Source organism: Panthera tigris, chromosome C1 (genome assembly GCF_018350195.1).
Source record: "Panthera tigris isolate Pti1 chromosome C1, P.tigris_Pti1_mat1.1, whole genome shotgun sequence".
Lineage (NCBI taxonomy): Eukaryota > Metazoa > Chordata > Mammalia > Carnivora > Felidae > Panthera > Panthera tigris.
This window is the reverse complement of record NC_056667.1, coordinates 157,851,175-157,868,816: the sequence shown is the minus strand read 5'-3', so window position 1 is coordinate 157,868,816 and position 17,642 is coordinate 157,851,175. Positions and strand designations below refer to the sequence as shown.

The following is a 17,642-nucleotide window of genomic DNA, read 5'->3' as shown; positions in this document are numbered from 1 at the left end:
GAACTCACAAACCGGGAGATCATGATCTGAGCGAAAGTCAAGAGTAAGACGTTTAACTGGCTGAGCCACTCAGGTGCCCCATTAAGATATTATTTTTAAAATACAGAAATCAGAAATTCTCAACAGAAAGACCACATAATGTAATATTATCTTTAAAAAAATGTTTTTTAATGTTCATTTATTTTTGAGAGCAAGAGAGACAAAGCATGAGTGAGGGAGGGGCAGAGAGAGAGGGAGACACAGAATCCAAAGGAGGCTTCAGGCTCTGAGATGTCAGCACAGAGCCCAACATCGGACTCAAACCCAGGATGGCAAGATCACAACCTGAGATGAAGTCAGACACTTAACAGCCTGAGCCACCCAGACTTCCCTAGAAGAGCTAACAATTCTTAAATACTAACATTTACTGAATGTTTACAGTGTAGTAGATATGTGCTAAGTGGTTGAAAAGCATTATTTGATGTGACAGTCCTGTGGGCTGGGTGCCCAATCCACAAAGAAAGGAAACTGAGGCAAAGGGTATTCAAGTTTCTTGCCCAAAGTTGGCTATCAGCAGTACACAGCACTGCGCAGTCAACACTAAGACGGTCCATCAACTAGGATGGCCTAATTTAAGATTTTACAGTAGTTTCCGAGTTTTTTTTATCATATTCAAGGCAGACTACTGAGTAATTGATGGGACTGCGGCCTGGCCAAACTGATTGAACACAACTGATGTTAGATGATATCTGGATTTTTTTTATCATTCACACACCAAACCAGGTCAACCACCCGGTGATCCCACTGTTGTGGGATCACTATTGTTGTGGCTAAGCCAAACCTAGTCATCTGGAAAACAGCTGATTCAGGGTTTGTGTAACTTGAACTATCCTTGTGAAATGTAAAGAATGGAATGAACTCTACTAAGTACAAACCTTAATGAAATCTTAGCGATCCTCTCTCCCACTTCAACTCTCCAGTTCCGTAAAGTGACATTTTACTTAGTTTACTGACGTCTCACATGTGCAAGCCAGTAAAGTTCACAATTGTTACTCCATACAGCTGTGGTTTACAGCTTTTCTTCACACACAAGCTGGCACCAGAGCAAGATGATTAACTTTTATATGCATCTAACATATGGACCAGACTGTCAGAAGCTGGTCTTGTATTCTAAAGAGAAAACTACAATTTCTATTAATATGACCCAAATTCCTGGGGAAAAAGTGTTAAATTGTGATCCACCTCTAAGTGTAGAGATTATAATTATAATTATAATGGCTTTGTTTCTAATTCATTTGATTTGAAATGCCTGGAGTTATCTTTTAGTAAGAGAAGGGAGGAGGAGGGTTAAAATGACCTGAAAGCCCCATTATAAAGAGATTTTATAGTGGGATAAATTAATAAACTGTAAATGGCCTTGAGACTTTTTCTCCAATATGAGCTATGAAATGAAAGCAAAGAACCTTTCATCTTAAATGGGAACATATTTCTTTTCTATGAATGTGAAGGATGCTGGCCGAGAGAAGCAGAATTTACTTTTCTTGCATTTTTGACCATTTGAAAAACATCACAGCTGCCACATTTGCTATACTTGACAGGATCATTAAAGAAATAAAACAAAATGTCTCTAAATTGAACGGCCACTTTAAAATAAAATGTACATTCACTGTCACATTTAGGACCTATGAAAGAACTATTAAAATGTGTTGAGGAAAGATAGTGGCTCTGATTCACAACAGATACTAACGCTCCCAATATTAGAGCCATTATCACAACTCATTATTGAGCTCAGTTTTTCTTTCTCAAGAACATAGCATCAGCGGGGGCCCTGGAGTTAAGAAAGCACAAGGAACTTTTGGGAATGGATTTAAGACCCACATGGCAAGGTTGCCCTGGAAAAGAAAGTCGGGGAGAAAATTCTCTGCCTGGTATTGCCTCAGTCCCACTTGACTCCTGATCCTCAAGATGCTTTCCACAAAAAGCATCTTATTGGTTTTGGAAGCCCTATACATGAGAGAGGCATCTCTTAGTATTTCTGCAATAAAGCTATGTATTGGATTTTCACAATCAGTATTCCCCACACTTTCTGACCATGGAAATCTCTTATTGCCCTCACACCTCTTCACATCCCACAAACCTAGTGCTGCATGCAACACATTTCAGGAAACACTGCTCTTACTACTGATAATATAGCAATATTTCTATCCCTGCAAAGAGAATCAAGGGAAATTTTAGAAGTTTGTGGAACTGGAACTCTGCAAATCCAGAAGGGTAATTTCTCTCCTACACAGAAAAACATTAATCTGGATACAATAAAATATTATTTTATGAAGCAACAAGAATTTACTTTCCTTGGGAGGACCAGCAAGAAGAGCTCTTTGGCATTTCTGCACTTCTCTTAGAAAGCAGAAATGAGGCACTTTTGTGGCCAGGGCAGTGCTTCTTTAGAGCTACAGCTATGCAATATGGTGGGTACTGTGCACGTGAAAATGTGGCTAGTCTAAATTAGGATGTGTCATAAGTACAAAATACATACCAGATTTCGGGAACTCCACGCAACAAAAAAGTAAAATATCACATTAGTAAGATTTATATTGAGTACATGTTGAATAATATTTGTGATATATTGAGTAAAGGTATATTATTAAAATCATTGCACCTTCACCTGTGCTACAGACTGACTGTTTATGTCCCCCCATTCATATATGAAATCCTAACCCCCATTCATATGTGATGATATACACATGCACCCAGGTTTCTGAGCAGGGAGGTGGCGGTCTGTGAGAGGTGGTTACATGATTCAAGAAGGCAGAGCCCTCATGAATGGATCAGCATCCTTACAAAAGAAACCCCAGAGAGTTCCCTTGACCCTTCCATTATACAAGAACACAGTAGAAAGGCTCTGTGAACCAGGAAACGGGCTCTTACCAGACACTAAATCTGCTGGCACCTTGAGCTTGGATTTTCCAGCCTCCAGAACCATGAGAAATAAATTTCTGTTATTTATAAGCCATCCAGTCTGTGGTATTTTGTTATAGCATCCTGAACAAACGAAGACAACCTGTTTCTTTTTGCTTTTTAAAATGTGGTATTAGAACATTTTACACCCCACTGGACAGCATGGTTCTACAGATCGAAAAACAAAACAGCCCAGTGAGAGCTTTCAAACTCCAGACTGAAGGTTTGGGCTAGAGATTATTAGGGGTTTGTCTGTTTGACTTTAAGGTTCCACCTAATCAGGGGAGGTCCTTCATGCAAACCCCTCAATGTACAGGTGGGAAGCTGGTTCAGAGAATTAAACATGAGGGATGCAAAGTACCAATCGACATCTAAGTCTCCTGACTTATGGCCCAGGGCTCTTTACTCCACCACAGCTGATGGGCTAGAAGAAACTAAAAGTAGATTTTTAAAAAGGAATGAAACACTTAAGCTGCTTACATTTAAACATAAAGAAAACAGCACTTGGAGAATGCAAACTCAAAACCTAAAAGCATTCAGGGGTAGGGGAAAAAACACAACAAGAATTACAAGATACGCTATCTTACCACCGCAACCACACTATGCCTGCATCTTGGCTTCAATAAGTCTAACAAAGAAAATCAAAGATTCTTCTAGGCAAGGGCTGAAAAGGTGTGAGGTTTCTCCTGCAGCTGTCCAGCTGTTGCCAGGACAGAAGGTAGAGGAGGATGCTGTCCTTCATGGAACCTCCCCGAGGCAGCACAGATTGTGGCCACACGTCACCCACAGCCCCCAGGGCAGCCACATTTCTGAGCAAGTAAGTGGATCTCATGCTTCTTGGTACAGTTTATACTTTAGTCAACTGTGTGCTCTTTGCTTCTGGGAAAGTCCCCATCCTGCCCACTGCAGCCTGGAAGGGGGCTAGCCATCCATTTCAGATTCCAATCACATCTGTACTTCTCTGCAATCACATCTGTACTTCTCTGGGTCCCGAGTCCAAACAGGGCTTCATACTTGTTCTTCTAGATTCAGATTACAGAATTCTAAATGGAAGTTCTTCTCCAAATTTCACAACTTGTTAAATAGATGTCCAATGATGGTGGGCTTCCAGCTAACACCATAAACCATGGGATGACCCATATTTCCAACACGCTTCCAGTGCTCTTAGGACTACCAGGAAATTCTGGTCACAAACTGCACTCTCTGCCTGAACAGAGTCAAATGAACACCTCGTAGGTGCCAGCGGCTTCTCTAGGAGTTAGAAAGAGGACCTAACTAAATGGACAAAATCCTTTCCTCATGGAATTTACATTCCACTGATGCAAGGAGTTGGACCCAACCCAAAATTTCCTGAAGGAGGTGAGGTCAGGGCAGAGTTTGGGAGATTAGGATTAGGAAGCAGGAGAGGGGGAATGATGGAAGGTGTGGTGATGAGTGTGGAGGTGGGGGACAGAAGTAACTCCAGAAAGCAGAACTCATGTGGGCAATGGCGTGGAGCTGTGAAGTACTGTAAACAGTCCCAACCATATGCTATACATAGCATTGCTATATATATATATATATATATATATATATATATATATAGAGAGAGAGAGAGAGAGAGAGAGAGAGAGAGAGAGAGAGAGAGCATACAGGCATTGCTCTGGGTCCTGGATATACCATGGTTAAAAAAAAAAAAAGACTAATAAGGTCTCTGCTCTCAAGGAGCTTACAGTCTAGCACCGGGGATTGGGGAAGGAGGGTGATATACAGATAGGACAGGACAACGTCAGATCCCAACGGAGATAGTTATACAGGGTAGTATAACAGAGTTAGTGTGGAAGTGTGGGGCCACTCTCCACTGGGTGGAAAGAGAAGGCCTCTCTTTGGAGGTGATATTTGAGCAGGATTCTGGATCACAAGATGGAAACAGACCTGTAAAGATTTGGAGAAAGAATGTTCCAGGCAGACTGAGCAGCTAAAATAGAAGACGTGGTCTCTGTTCTCACAGGGCTAACAGTCTTTTCAGGTACACAAGACCGTTACATGAGACAGAACTGCACAGCTGGGTAGACCAAGCACTGAACTGCAGTTCTGATTACAGATTGTTGGAGATGAAGAGCCCATGTAATTACCATTTGCTATTTCTGTTATTCATGAGTGACCCTCCGTGTCACTTGCCCTATTCCTGAGACAAGAATCTGACTCTCGCCCACTCCAGGCTGGTGCTGGGAGGAAACTGCCAGCCTCCTAGGGTCACATATACAGAAAGCTTTGTGGTTCTCTGCTATGCCTGGAGCATGAAATCAGCATACTGAGGCATCTCAATTCATTGGGGATACACAAAAAACATATCACCTTTTCCTGTCACTTCCCCCACCCACGCTTTCCTACCCTTCTGTGAGGATGGCAGTTCTCTTAACCATATTTCTGTCCCATTCATAGATTTTCAGATATTTCCTGTTATTAAATATTTCTTTTGGTTTTGAAGATTCATTCTTATTTGTTTTTAACTTTTGATATCATATCAATTCAAAGCTTTTTTCCCCCACTCTCCCTTTCCTTCCAGGCTGGATTGATGGCTCTCATGGCTTGAGGAAGTCCTCTCTCTTCTCTAGATAGTTCCTCTGGTGTGGAAAAAGGGAGAAAGGAAAGGGGAGAGAGCAGAGCTCTCCTTCCCTGACTGGGTGAGGCTGCAAACACTCTCTGGCAGGTTACAGCTGTCCCTGGGGCTTATGCGGAAAGGTGGTGGCCCCCATGTGTCCCATAGGTAACAGGCTTATATTGAACAGCTCCCTCAGCTCTTAGTGACCTGTTACGGGTTGCACTGTATCGCCCCCTCCCACTCAAATTCATATGTTCACATCCTAACCCCCAATACTTCAGAATGTGACTGCATTTGGAGATAGGACGTCTAAAAGGTGATTAAAGTCAAATGAGGTCATATGGGTGAGCCCTAATCCAGTATGACTGGTATCCTCATAAGAAGAGGAGATTGGGGTACACAATATACACAGAGACCAAGGGGTGACCACGTGAGAATACTGAGAAGGCAGCCATCTGCAAGTCAAGGAGAGAGGCATCAGAAGAAATCAAACTTCTCGACAGTTTAATCTTGGACTTCTAGATTGCAGAACTGTGAGACAATAAATTTCTCTTGGTTAAACCACTGTTTATTTGTAGTGCCTTATTGTGGCAGCCCTAGTAAATTAATACAGAGTCTTAAATTTTCTCTAAATACAGAGTAAATTCAGAGCCAAGATTTGGATTTCAGCTTTAGTTTCTACCTTGCAGGAATTACCAAGTTATTTAACAAAGATTTATTGAGGACTATGCGCTGGGCATTGCTCTGGGTCCTGGATATACCATGGTTAAAAAAAAAAAAAAGACTAATAAGGTCTCTGCTCTCAAGGAGCTTACAGTCTAGCACTGGGGATTGGGGAAGGAGGGTGATATACAGATAGGACAGGACAACGTCAGATCCCAACGGAGATAGTTATACAGGGTAGTATAACAGAGTTAGTGTGGAAGTGTGGGGCCACTCTCCACTGGGTGGACAGAGAAGGCCTCTCTTTGGAGGTGATATTTGAGCAGGATTCTGGATCACAAGATGGAAACAGACCTGTAAAGATTTGGAGAAAGAATGTTCCAGGCAGACTGAGCAGCTAGTTGCAGAGTCAGGAACAAGACTTGGAATATCTGAGGAACAGAATGAAGACAGAGAGTGAAGGGTAAAAGTTCAAGAGATAGGGACAGAGAGAAGGGCAGGGACGGACCATGTAAGAGTTCGTAGAAAAGGAAAGGAATTTGGATTTTATTCTACATGTGATAAGGGGCCATTGGAGGTTTTAAGAAAAGGAATGAGATGATCAGAGTTACGTTTTTGGAAAGACTGTGGTTTAGCTGTTAGACTGTAAAAGGTAAGAGTAGAAACAGAATTTAGTTAAGAGGTTCAGGTGAGAGAAGCATCACCCTACTATCTGTCTTCATTTTCATACAGCACTCTCCCTGTGTCCAAAGTCTTCTTTTTTTATATGGGCACCAGTCATGTTGGATTAGGGCCCACCTTGATGACTTCATTTTACCTTGATTACTTCTGCTAAGACCTTATTTCTAAATAAGGTCACATTCTGAAGTAATGGAGCTTAGAACTCCAACATATGTTTTGGAGGGAACATAATTCAATTAGTAACAAGAAGTCAAAAAGATGGAAGACACTATGTTGATGAGAATGGTCACATTATGAGGAATAAACAGATGATGCAGAAGAGATGAGGAATAACTGCATGATGAAAGTCCTTGTGAAAGTGAAAGGGGAAGGAAGGCAGAGGACAAGTGGAGAGCTGACCTGTAATAAGGGTAGGGATAGTTGAGTCATTTAGATTAGAAGGAAGACAGAAATGGGAATAGGTTTGGTTCACCCATCTATTTATTCACCAAACATATATTGAATGACCATTTTATATCAGGGAGGACACAGTAATGGACAAACCAGACAAAAATCCCTGCCATCTTGGAACTTACATTATGGTGGAGGCAGAAAATAAATAAGATAAAGAAGTGTATATGCTATATAAGGTAGTGACAGGTGCTAAGGAGAAAAATAAAACAGGAAATGGGGATATAAAATATTGAGTAGGTGAAAATTTTAACAGGGAAAGCAGATTTTGATAAAACACCTAGTGAAATTGAAGAAGCTAGTCATAGGTATGTTTTGGGGGAAAATATTGCAGAGAGATGGATCAGCAAGTACAAGGTATCCTACATAAAACCTACACCTAACATCATACACAGTGGTGTAAGACACAATGCATCCCTGCAAGATCAGGAACAAAGCAAGGATGTTTCCTCTTCTCACTTCTATTCAACATTATACTGGAAGTCCTAGCCAGTGAAATAAAGCAAGAAAAATAAAGGCATAAGACTGAAAAGAAAAATACACATTCCTATTTATAGACAACATGACTGTCTATGTAGAAAATCCCCAGGAATCTAAAAAAACAAAACAAAACTCCTAGAACTAACAAGCGAATTTAGCAAGTTTGTGGGTGAAGTCAATCCTCAAAAAATCAATGATATTTCTGTATACTAGCCAAACAACTGAAAACAAACAAGCAAAAAAAGTGTACTAGCTCCAAAAACTGAAATGCTTAGGTAAGAAATCTAACAAAAACATGTACAGGATCTCTATGTTGAAACAAAACACAGCTGACTTTTGAACAACACAGGGGTTGGAGCACCAATCCCCTACACAATCAAAAATCCATACGTAACTTTTGATTCCCCCAAAACTTACCTACTAACAAGCTACTGTTGACTGGAAGCCTTAATGAATAAATTAAAACTGTCGATTAACACATATTTTGTATGTTATATGTATTATATACTGTATTCTTACAATAAAGTAAGCTAGAGAAAAGAAAATATTACCAAGAAAATTATAAGGAAGAGAAACTACATTTACAGTACTGTACTACATTTATTGAAAAAAATCTGCACACAAGTGGACCCGTGCAGTTCAAACCTATGTTGTTCAAGGGCCAACTGTAATGATGAAATAAATCAAGTAAGATCTAAATAAATAGACATACTGTGTTTGTGGATTGAAAGACTTAATAAAGATGTCAATTCTTCTCAAATTGATGTGTAGATTTCATGCAATTCCAGTCAAAATTGTAGCAGGATTTTGTACAGATATAGACAAATTACTTTTACATTTTATATGGAAAGGCAAAGGAACTGAAATAGCCAAAACAATTTTGAAAAAGATTGGGGTGCTTGGCTGGCTCAGTCAGTTAAACATCCGACTTCAACTCAGGTCATGATCTTACAGTTCGTGGGTTCAAGCCCCATGTCCGGCTCTGTGCTGACAGCTCAGAGCCTAGAGCCTGCTTCAGATTCTGTGTCTCCTTCTCTCTCTGGCCCTCCCCCACTCATGTTCTGTCTCTCACAATAAATAAACATTAAAAAAATTTTTTTAAAAAAGAATAAACTTGGATGGATTGCACTACCTGTTTAAAGATTTATTATAGTGCTCGCTTCGGCAGCACATATACTAAAATTGGAACGATACAGAGAAGATTAGCATGGCCCCTGCGCAAGGATGACACACAAATTCGTGAAGCGTTCCGTATTTTTTTCGTCACCACTACACCAGCCCTACAAGAGATCCTAGGGGGGATCCTGTGAGACAAAGTACCAGAGACATCGCTACAAGCATGAAACCTACAGACATCACAATGACTCTAAACCCGTATCTTTCTATAATAACACTGAATGTAAATGGACTAAATGCGCCAACCAAAAGACATAGGGTATCAGAATGGATAAAAAAACAAGACCCATCTTTTTGCTGTCTACAAGAGACTCATTTTAGACCTGAGGACACCTTCAGATTGAGAGTGAGGGGATGGGAACTATTTATCATGCTACTGGAAGTCAAAAGAAAGCTGGAGTAGCCATACTTACATCAGATAAACTAGACTTTAAATTAAAGGCTGTAACAAGAGATGAAGAGGGCATTATATAATAATCACAGGGTCTATCCATCAGGAAGAGCTAACAATTATAAATGTCTATGTGCCGAATAGGGGAGCCCCCAAATATATAAAACAATTACAAACATAAGCAACCTTATTGATAAGAATGCGGTAATTGCAGGGGACTTTAACACTCCACTTACAACAATGGATAGATCATCTAGACACACGGTCAATAAAGAAACAAGGGCCCTAAATGATACATTGGATCAGATGGACTTGACACATATATTTTTTTAATTTTTTTTTAATGTTTATTTTTGAGACAGAGAGAGACAGAGCATGAACAAGGGAGGGTCAGAGAGAGAGGGAGACACAGAATCTGAAGCAGGCTCCAGGCTCTGAGCTGTCAGCACAGAGCCCGACGCGGGGCTCGAACTCACGGACTGTGAGATCATGACCGAGCCGAAGTCGGCCGCTTAAGCGACTGAGCCATCCAGGCCCCCCGACAGATATATTTAGAACTCTGCATCCCAAAGCAACAGAATATACTTTCTTCTCGAGTGCACATGGAACATTCTCCAAGATAGATCACATACTGGGTCACAAAACAGCCCTTCATAAATATACAAGAATTGAGATCATACCATGCATACTTTCAGACCACAATGCTATGAAGCTTGAAATCAACCACAGGAAAAAGTCTGGAAAACCTCCAAAAGCATGGAGGTTAAAGAACACCCTACTAAAGAATGAGTGGGTCAACCAAGCAATTAGAGAAGAAATTAAAAAATATATGGAAACAAACGAAAATGAAAATACAACAATCCAAACGCTTTGGGATGCAGCAAAGGCAGTCCTGAGAGGAAAATACATTGCAATCCAGGCCTATGTCAAGAAACAAGAAAAATCCCAAATACAAAATCTAACAGCACACCTAAAGGAAATAGAAGCAGAACAGCAAAGACACCCCAAACCCAGCAGAAGAAGAGAAATCATAAAGATCAGAGCAGAAATAAACAATATAGAATCTAAAAAAACTGTAGAGCAAATCAATTAAACCAAGAGTTGGTTTTTTGAAAAAATAAACAAAATTGATAAACCTCTAGCCATGCTTCTCAATAAGAAAAGGGAGATGACCCAAATAGATAAAATCATGAATGAAAATGGAATTATTAAAACCAATCCCTCAGAAATACAAGCAATTATCAGGGAATACTATGAAAAATTATATGCCAACAAACTGGACAACCTGGAAGAAATGGACAAATTCCTAAACACCCACACTCTTCTAAAACTCAATCAGGAGGAAATAGAAAGCTTGAACAGACCCATAACCAGCAAAGAAATTGAATCAGTTATCAAAAATCTCCCAACAAATAAGAGTCCAGGACCAGATGGCTTCCCAGGGGAGTTCTACCGGACGTTTAAAGCAGAGATAATACCTATCCTTCTCAAGCTATTCCAAAAAATAGAAAGGGAAGGAAAACTTCCAGACTCATTCTATGAAGCCAGTATTACTTTGATTCCTAAACCAGACAGAGACCCAGTAAAAAAAGAGAACTACAGGCCAATATCCCTGATGAATATGGATGCAAAAATTCTCAATAAGATACTAGCAAATCGAATTCAACAGCATATAAAAAGAATTATTCACCATGATCAAGTGGGATTCATTCCTGGGATTCAGGGCTGGTTCAACATTCGCAAATCAATCAACATGATACATAACATCAATAAAAGAAAAGAACCATATGATCCTGTCAATCAATGCAGAAAAAGCATTTGACAAAATTAGCATCCTTTCTTAATAAAAACCCTTGAGAAAGTCAGGATAGAAGGAACATACTTAAATATCATAAAAGCCTTTATGAAAAGCCCACAGCTAACATCATCCTCAATGGGAAAAACTGAGAGCTTTTTCCCTGAGATCAGGAACACGACAGGGATGTCCACTCTCACCACTGTTGTTTAACATAGTGTTGGAAGTTCTAGCATCAGCAATCAGACAACAAAAGGAAATCAAAGGCATCAAAATTGGCAAAGATGAAGTCAAGCTTTCACTTTTTTCAGATGACATGATATTATACGTGGAAAATCCAATAGACTCCAGCAAAAGTCTGCTAGAACTGATACATGAATTTAGCAAAGTTGCAGGATACAAAATCAATGTACAGAAATCTGTTGCATTCTTATAGACTAATAATGAAGCAACAGAAAGACAAATAAAGAAACTGATCTCATTCACAATTGCTCCAAGAAGCATAAAATACCTAGAGATAAATCTAACCAAAGATGTAAAAGATCTGTATACTGAAAACTATAGAAAGCTTATGAAGGAAATCGAAGAAGATATAAAGAAATGGAAAAACATTCCATGCTCATGGATTGGAAGAATAAATACTGTCAAAATGTCAATACTACCCAAAGCTATCTACACAGTCAATGCAATCCCAATCAAAATTGCACCAGCATTCTTCTCGAAGCTAGAACAAACAATCCTAAAATTCATATGGAACCACAAAAGGCCCTGAATAGCCAAAGTAATTTTGAAGAAGAAGACCAAAGCAGGAGGCATCACAATCCCAGACTTTAGCCTCTACTACCAATCTGTCATCATCAAGACAGCATGGTATTGGCACAAAAACAGACACATAGACCAATGGAATAGAATAGAAACCCCAGAATTAGACCCACAAACGTATGGCCAACTCATCTTTGACAAAGCAGGAAAGAACATCCAATGGAAAAAAGTCTCTTTAACAAATGGTGCTGGGAGAACTGGACAGCAACATGCAGAAGGTTGAAACTAGACTACTTTCTCACACCATTCACAAAAATAAACTCAAAATGGATAAAGGCCTTAATGTGAGACAGGAAACTATCAAAACCCTAGAGGAGAAAGCAGTAAAAGACCGCTCTGACCTCAGCCATAGCAATTTCTTACTGGACACATCCCCAAAGGCAAGGGAATTAAAAGCAAAAATGAACTACTGGGACCTTATGAAGATAAAGAGCTTCTGCACAGCAAAGGAAACAACCAAAAAAACTAAAAGGCAACCAACAGAATGGGAAAAGATATTTGCAAATGACATATCGGACACAGGGCTAGTATCCAAAATCTATAAAGAGCTCACCAAACTCCACACCCGTAAAACAAATAACCCAGTGAAGAAATGGGCAGAAAACATGAATAGACACTTCTCTAAAGAAGACATCCGGATGGCCAACAGGCACATAAAAAGATGCTCAACGTCGCTCCTCATCAGGGAAATACAAATCAAAACCACACTCAGATATCACCTCACGCCAGTCAGAGTGGCCAAGATGAACAAATCAGGAGACTATAGATACTAGAGAGGATGTGGAGAAACGGGAACCCTCTTGCACTGTTGGTGGGAATGCAAACTGGTGCAGCTACTCTGGAAAACAGTGTGGAGGTTCCTCAAAAAATTAAAAATAGACCTACCCTACAACCCAGCAATAGCACTGCTAGGAATTTACCCAAGGGATACAGGAGTACTGATGCATAGGGGCACTTGTACCCCAATGTTTATAGCAGCACTCTCAACAATAGCCAAATTATGGAAAGAGCCTAAATGTCCATCAACTGATGAATGGATAAAGAAATTGTGGTTTATATACACAATGGAGCACTACGTGGCAATGAGAAAGAATGAAATATGGCCCTTTGTAGCAACATGGATGGAACTGGAGAGTGTGATGCTAAGTGAAATAAGCCATACAGAGAAAGACAGATACCATATGTTTTCACTCTTAGGTGGATCCTGAGAAACTTAACAGAAACCCATGGGGGAGGGGAAGAAAAAAAAAAAAAAAAGGAGGTTAGAGTGGGAGAGAGCCAAAGCATAAGAGACTCTTAAAAACTGAGAACAAACTGAGGGTTGATGGGGGGTGGGAGGGAGGGGAGGGTGGGTGATGGGTATTGAGGAGGGCACCTTTTGGGATGAGCACTGGGTGTTGTATGGAAACCAATTTGACAATAAATTTCATATATTGAAAAAAAATAAATAAAGATTTATTATAAAGCTACAATAGTAAAGACAATGTGGTATTGAAGAATTCCATACATAGATCAATGAAACAGACCCACACAAATATAACCACTGATTTTTGACAAATGCTAAAGTAATTCAATGGAGAAAGGATAGTCATTTCAAACGTTTTAGAACTGGACATACAGAAAAAAAATGAAGTTCAACCTTACACCTCACCAAAAATTAACTCAAAATGGATGCTAGGTCTTAATGTAGAATGTAGGGGCACCTAGGTAGCTCAGTCGATTAAGCATCCAACTTCAGCTCAGGTCATGATCTCAGGTTGGTGGGTTTGAGCCCCACATTGTTCTCTGCGATGACAGAGTGGAGCCTGCATGAGATTCTCTCTCTCTCCCTCTCTCCCTCTCTCTCTGCCCCCCCTCATACACTCTCTCTCTCTCAAAATAAATAAATAAACTTAAAAAAAAAAGTAGAATGTAGAAGTATTTATTGAGCATCTACTCATACACAGTTCCACAGAGACACATGGGAGCACCCTGGCTCTCCTAGTCAGTCTTTAACACCCCTGTATAAGTTTCCTTTGTCACCCTGAAACTGTTCTCTTTAGAAGCCTGACTTGACCACCCACACTGTTTCAAAAGGCATCAGAAGCCCACTCTTGGCTCAACAGACTGCCATCATTTCTCCATCTTGCTTCCTTCCCTCTGCCCTGAGTCCTTTCCTCGCATTCTGTTCACTTAATCATCCCGCTGCCTACCTCTCCTTTCCAGTGCTGTAGACCCTGGCTTAGCATGCCTCATTACTCCCAGACTGCTCAATTTTCTCTACTCTACATTAAAACGAACAAACAAAACAAAAAACAAAACAAAAACCTCTTCCAAGAAGTCTTTATAGTTAAAAGAAGTTTTACCTCAATCAACACATGATATTTCCATGACTTTTCCTTCTATTTTTACTTGTATAGACTCAGTGCTTATATTGTCCCCAAGTATTGATTTACATGCCTATTCATAATTTACATTTCTTTTGTGTATCCTTTATACATTTTAGGATCCGCACTATCTGTCCCTGACTATTCAGGCTGAGATTTTCTCTTATTCCTTCCAGAAAGGACTATGTATAACACCATATCTAGATAGATGCTAAATATATAATTATCTACTGACTGAAATACATTCTTAAACAGAAAGAAGCAGGCCTCTGTGTGAGAAAGAACTCACCCCTCAGGGCTTCCTGACAGGATTGGCTCATTAGAGCTGCTGTTTCAGAGGAGGCAAGCACTGCCCATGGCTGTGACCCTGGAACCTCGTCATTTGGAGTCAGCTCATCCTGCCAGACCCATTTTCTGAACTTCCAGCATGGAGGAGAAACCAGCATGGAAGTGAAAAATGAAAACTCTGAGAGACAGTTACCAAAAGGCATCCTCTTAAGAGCTGAATGCCCAATTTGTAAGTTACAGAATCAGGAACAATCAAATATTTCAGCAGTCATGGTGCTGGAGTCCTTTGCAGATATAATGTGGGAGCTCATCTTGCCCACCCACCCCCATCCGAATAAAAGGAGGAACCAATGGAAGTCAAGATAAAGAGACTTTACTGTTGATTTTCACTTCACATCAAATTCCAAGGGAAAGACCTGGGGAGCCTGGACAGGAGAAAATAGAGCCAAACTCAGTTCTAGATTCTGAAGCAAAACCAGACTTTGAGGCTCAGAGAATATTCCCTTTGGCACTACTTTTGTTTTTCTAGTTTCTCCCCAGTTCCTAACTCCTTTAAAACCCCAAACTCCTATTTGGAAGTCAGAATTCACAATTCAAAGACAGAAATGGATTCTTCAAGTTCCTTTTGAAACTTCCTCTTTTCTTTCTTCCCTTGAGCCTTTTGAACTTTTCTCTAGTTTATTAGTAGCAAGCGGAATGTTTCCCAAACAAGGAAATATGCAATGAAACCTTGTTATAACATCTTTCCTTTTAATGTTTTTCCACCTAGATCATTCAGTTTGAAAAGTCCCAGCTGAAGGGTTAGAAAGCAACGTTGCTGCCACATCAAATTTTCACACGTGAAATCTTCAGAGATTTCCTATTGAGAGGAAGGATTACAAAGAAAATTTCACCACTTTTGAAGTGGCCCATGTACAGGCAAGAGAGTGGTCCTGAAGGTTTGAGAATCCATGTTGTCTGCAGCTGCCTCCATTCGCCCAATCACCACCGAGTATCTTGGAATGGGAGTGTCATCAGGCACAGGCATCTCTCTCACCAGATGCAGCTATGTGCCAGGAGGGGCCGCTGGCAAGGGGGCTACAGAAATTTGGGAGGAGCCCTGCACCTCGTGACTTCACACCCCATGTTTTTTTAACCTTTTCAGTATTTGGGGATGTACAACATGAATGGGAAGGTGGGTACAGGAAACAGGAAAATGTCAACTGGATTACTTTCTCTGATTTTTATTACAGTTTGACACAAAGACACATTGAGGTTAGTCCTCTCAACCTTGATAAGAGATTAGACCAACCGATACTTCTTCTATGCACTAATGAAGGGACTGTTACCTGCCCAGCAGCCGACAGAGGAGGCTGACTTAACTGGACAGGAATGTCAGCCAGAAGCTCTCTGATGCCTGCATTTGAAAGCAAAAGGCTGCAGCGGTCTGGCTACCAGGAAACCCCAAATTAAGTGAATAGGAAATCTTAGGGAAAGAAATGAAAGTTTTTCTTTGCATTTTAAGATGTCTTCTCTATCTTTTGGAAAATAAAAGTGCTATCATGAAATAGAATGTACAGAAAAGTGTGTAAAACACATGGACAGCATAACAGATTATAAAGCAAACGTACTCGTAACCACCACCAAGACCAGGAGTCAGAGCACTACCAACATCCTACAACATCCTCTTCTCCCAAAACCGGAGTCCAACACTGGACCTCTTTTTAAAGTCTGATGCTAACAGCCTCCAAAGCTTCCCAACTTTGACTTTTCTCCTTCCTCTCTGCAGTTCATCTCCTAAAAGAAGTTTGTAAAGTAGCTTCCCATAACATCTATGATCACGGAACAGTAACCCATTTCATTTTAATAAGAAAAGTATTTAAGGGTTTGAAGCAGGATAAATAAAAATAAAAACAACCAAGAAAATGGTTTCTCGTGCACTGAAAATATCAGCATATTCATTTTCAAAATGCTAGGTTATGTGGGACCTTGGTTCCAGCCAGAAAACCATTTCTGCTTTCATAAGGGGCACATGCTGAAACAAGTATATGCAATTTCAGTGAAAACAGCACGAACTATTTCTGTCCAGTAAGGTTTTCCCACCTTCAAAGGCTGTAATATACTAAAACCAAAAAATATAGAGTATGGATGTTTTAAAATTTAGAAAATTAATATTCTGACCTTCACCATTGGATGCACATCTCTTTAGAACTGATGTTTGAGGGCAAATATCATCATAGGGAGAAAAATTCTAGATAGAAAGTGAAGGTAAAAGAAAGTTCCAGTTGCTTTAGAGCAAAGTCATTTTATCTTTATATTCACCTCGCTGCCTAAATGATGCCTTATTATTAGAAGCTATTCTATAAATGTTGATTGAAGCCATTGTTACATGAGCAGTTTCAGGAAAAGAAAATAAAATCATGCTTATTAGCTTTGATGTGTTTTTGCGGCTTCTTAATTATATTCAAAATGTGAAGAAAATAAGGCTTAGGATTTCAAAAGAAATTATTATGCACAATATAGGGGACTCAGGAATACAAGGAAGCTTGTTAGGAAAACACGTTTGTTTCTAGTCTTCTTTTTCACTTCTATTTCCTCCAGGACGTGTGGAACACAGTTTGAAGGCAAGATTCAGAAAGAGTTACAAGATAGGAGAAAAACTCTTTCAGAGAAAAGCAAAAATCAAAAAGAAAGGAAGGAAAAAAAAAAAAAAAGCAGAGGCTATCTCTTTGTTCCTGTTCCTTTCCCGTGTAGGCGGATCAAGGGCAAACAGAAGGCTTCTTCAGAGCCTGACTTCTTGCATAGCACCACCTAGTGGCCCAGGCTGAGAAATTGTTTTTATGTTGCCAACAGTTGAAAAATTGGAAATTCCAAAGTTGTGAACAGATTTGACAAATCATTACTTATATTTATGAGAGAGTGTAAATGCCAACTGACAAGTCATTTAGATAAATTTAATTTCAAAGAGCACAAAGTAGGGGTCTTAATGATGCCTGTATCTTTGCCCCTGCACATAAGTTGCCTGATAAG

The 17,642-nt window shown here is 39.9% G+C and overlaps 1 protein-coding gene and 1 non-coding gene across 2 annotated transcripts in view; one reads left to right on the top strand and one right to left on the bottom strand.

Annotated features, from left to right (window-relative positions):
- MYO3B (myosin IIIB) overlaps nt 1-17,642 on the bottom strand; it is a 224,951-nt gene that overhangs the window by 183,726 nt on the left and 23,583 nt on the right. The window lies entirely within an intron of this gene.
- On the top strand, nt 8,948-9,054 carry LOC122241611. Its single transcript, XR_006221852.1, has one exon. It is a non-coding gene; the product is annotated as a U6 spliceosomal RNA (small nuclear RNA).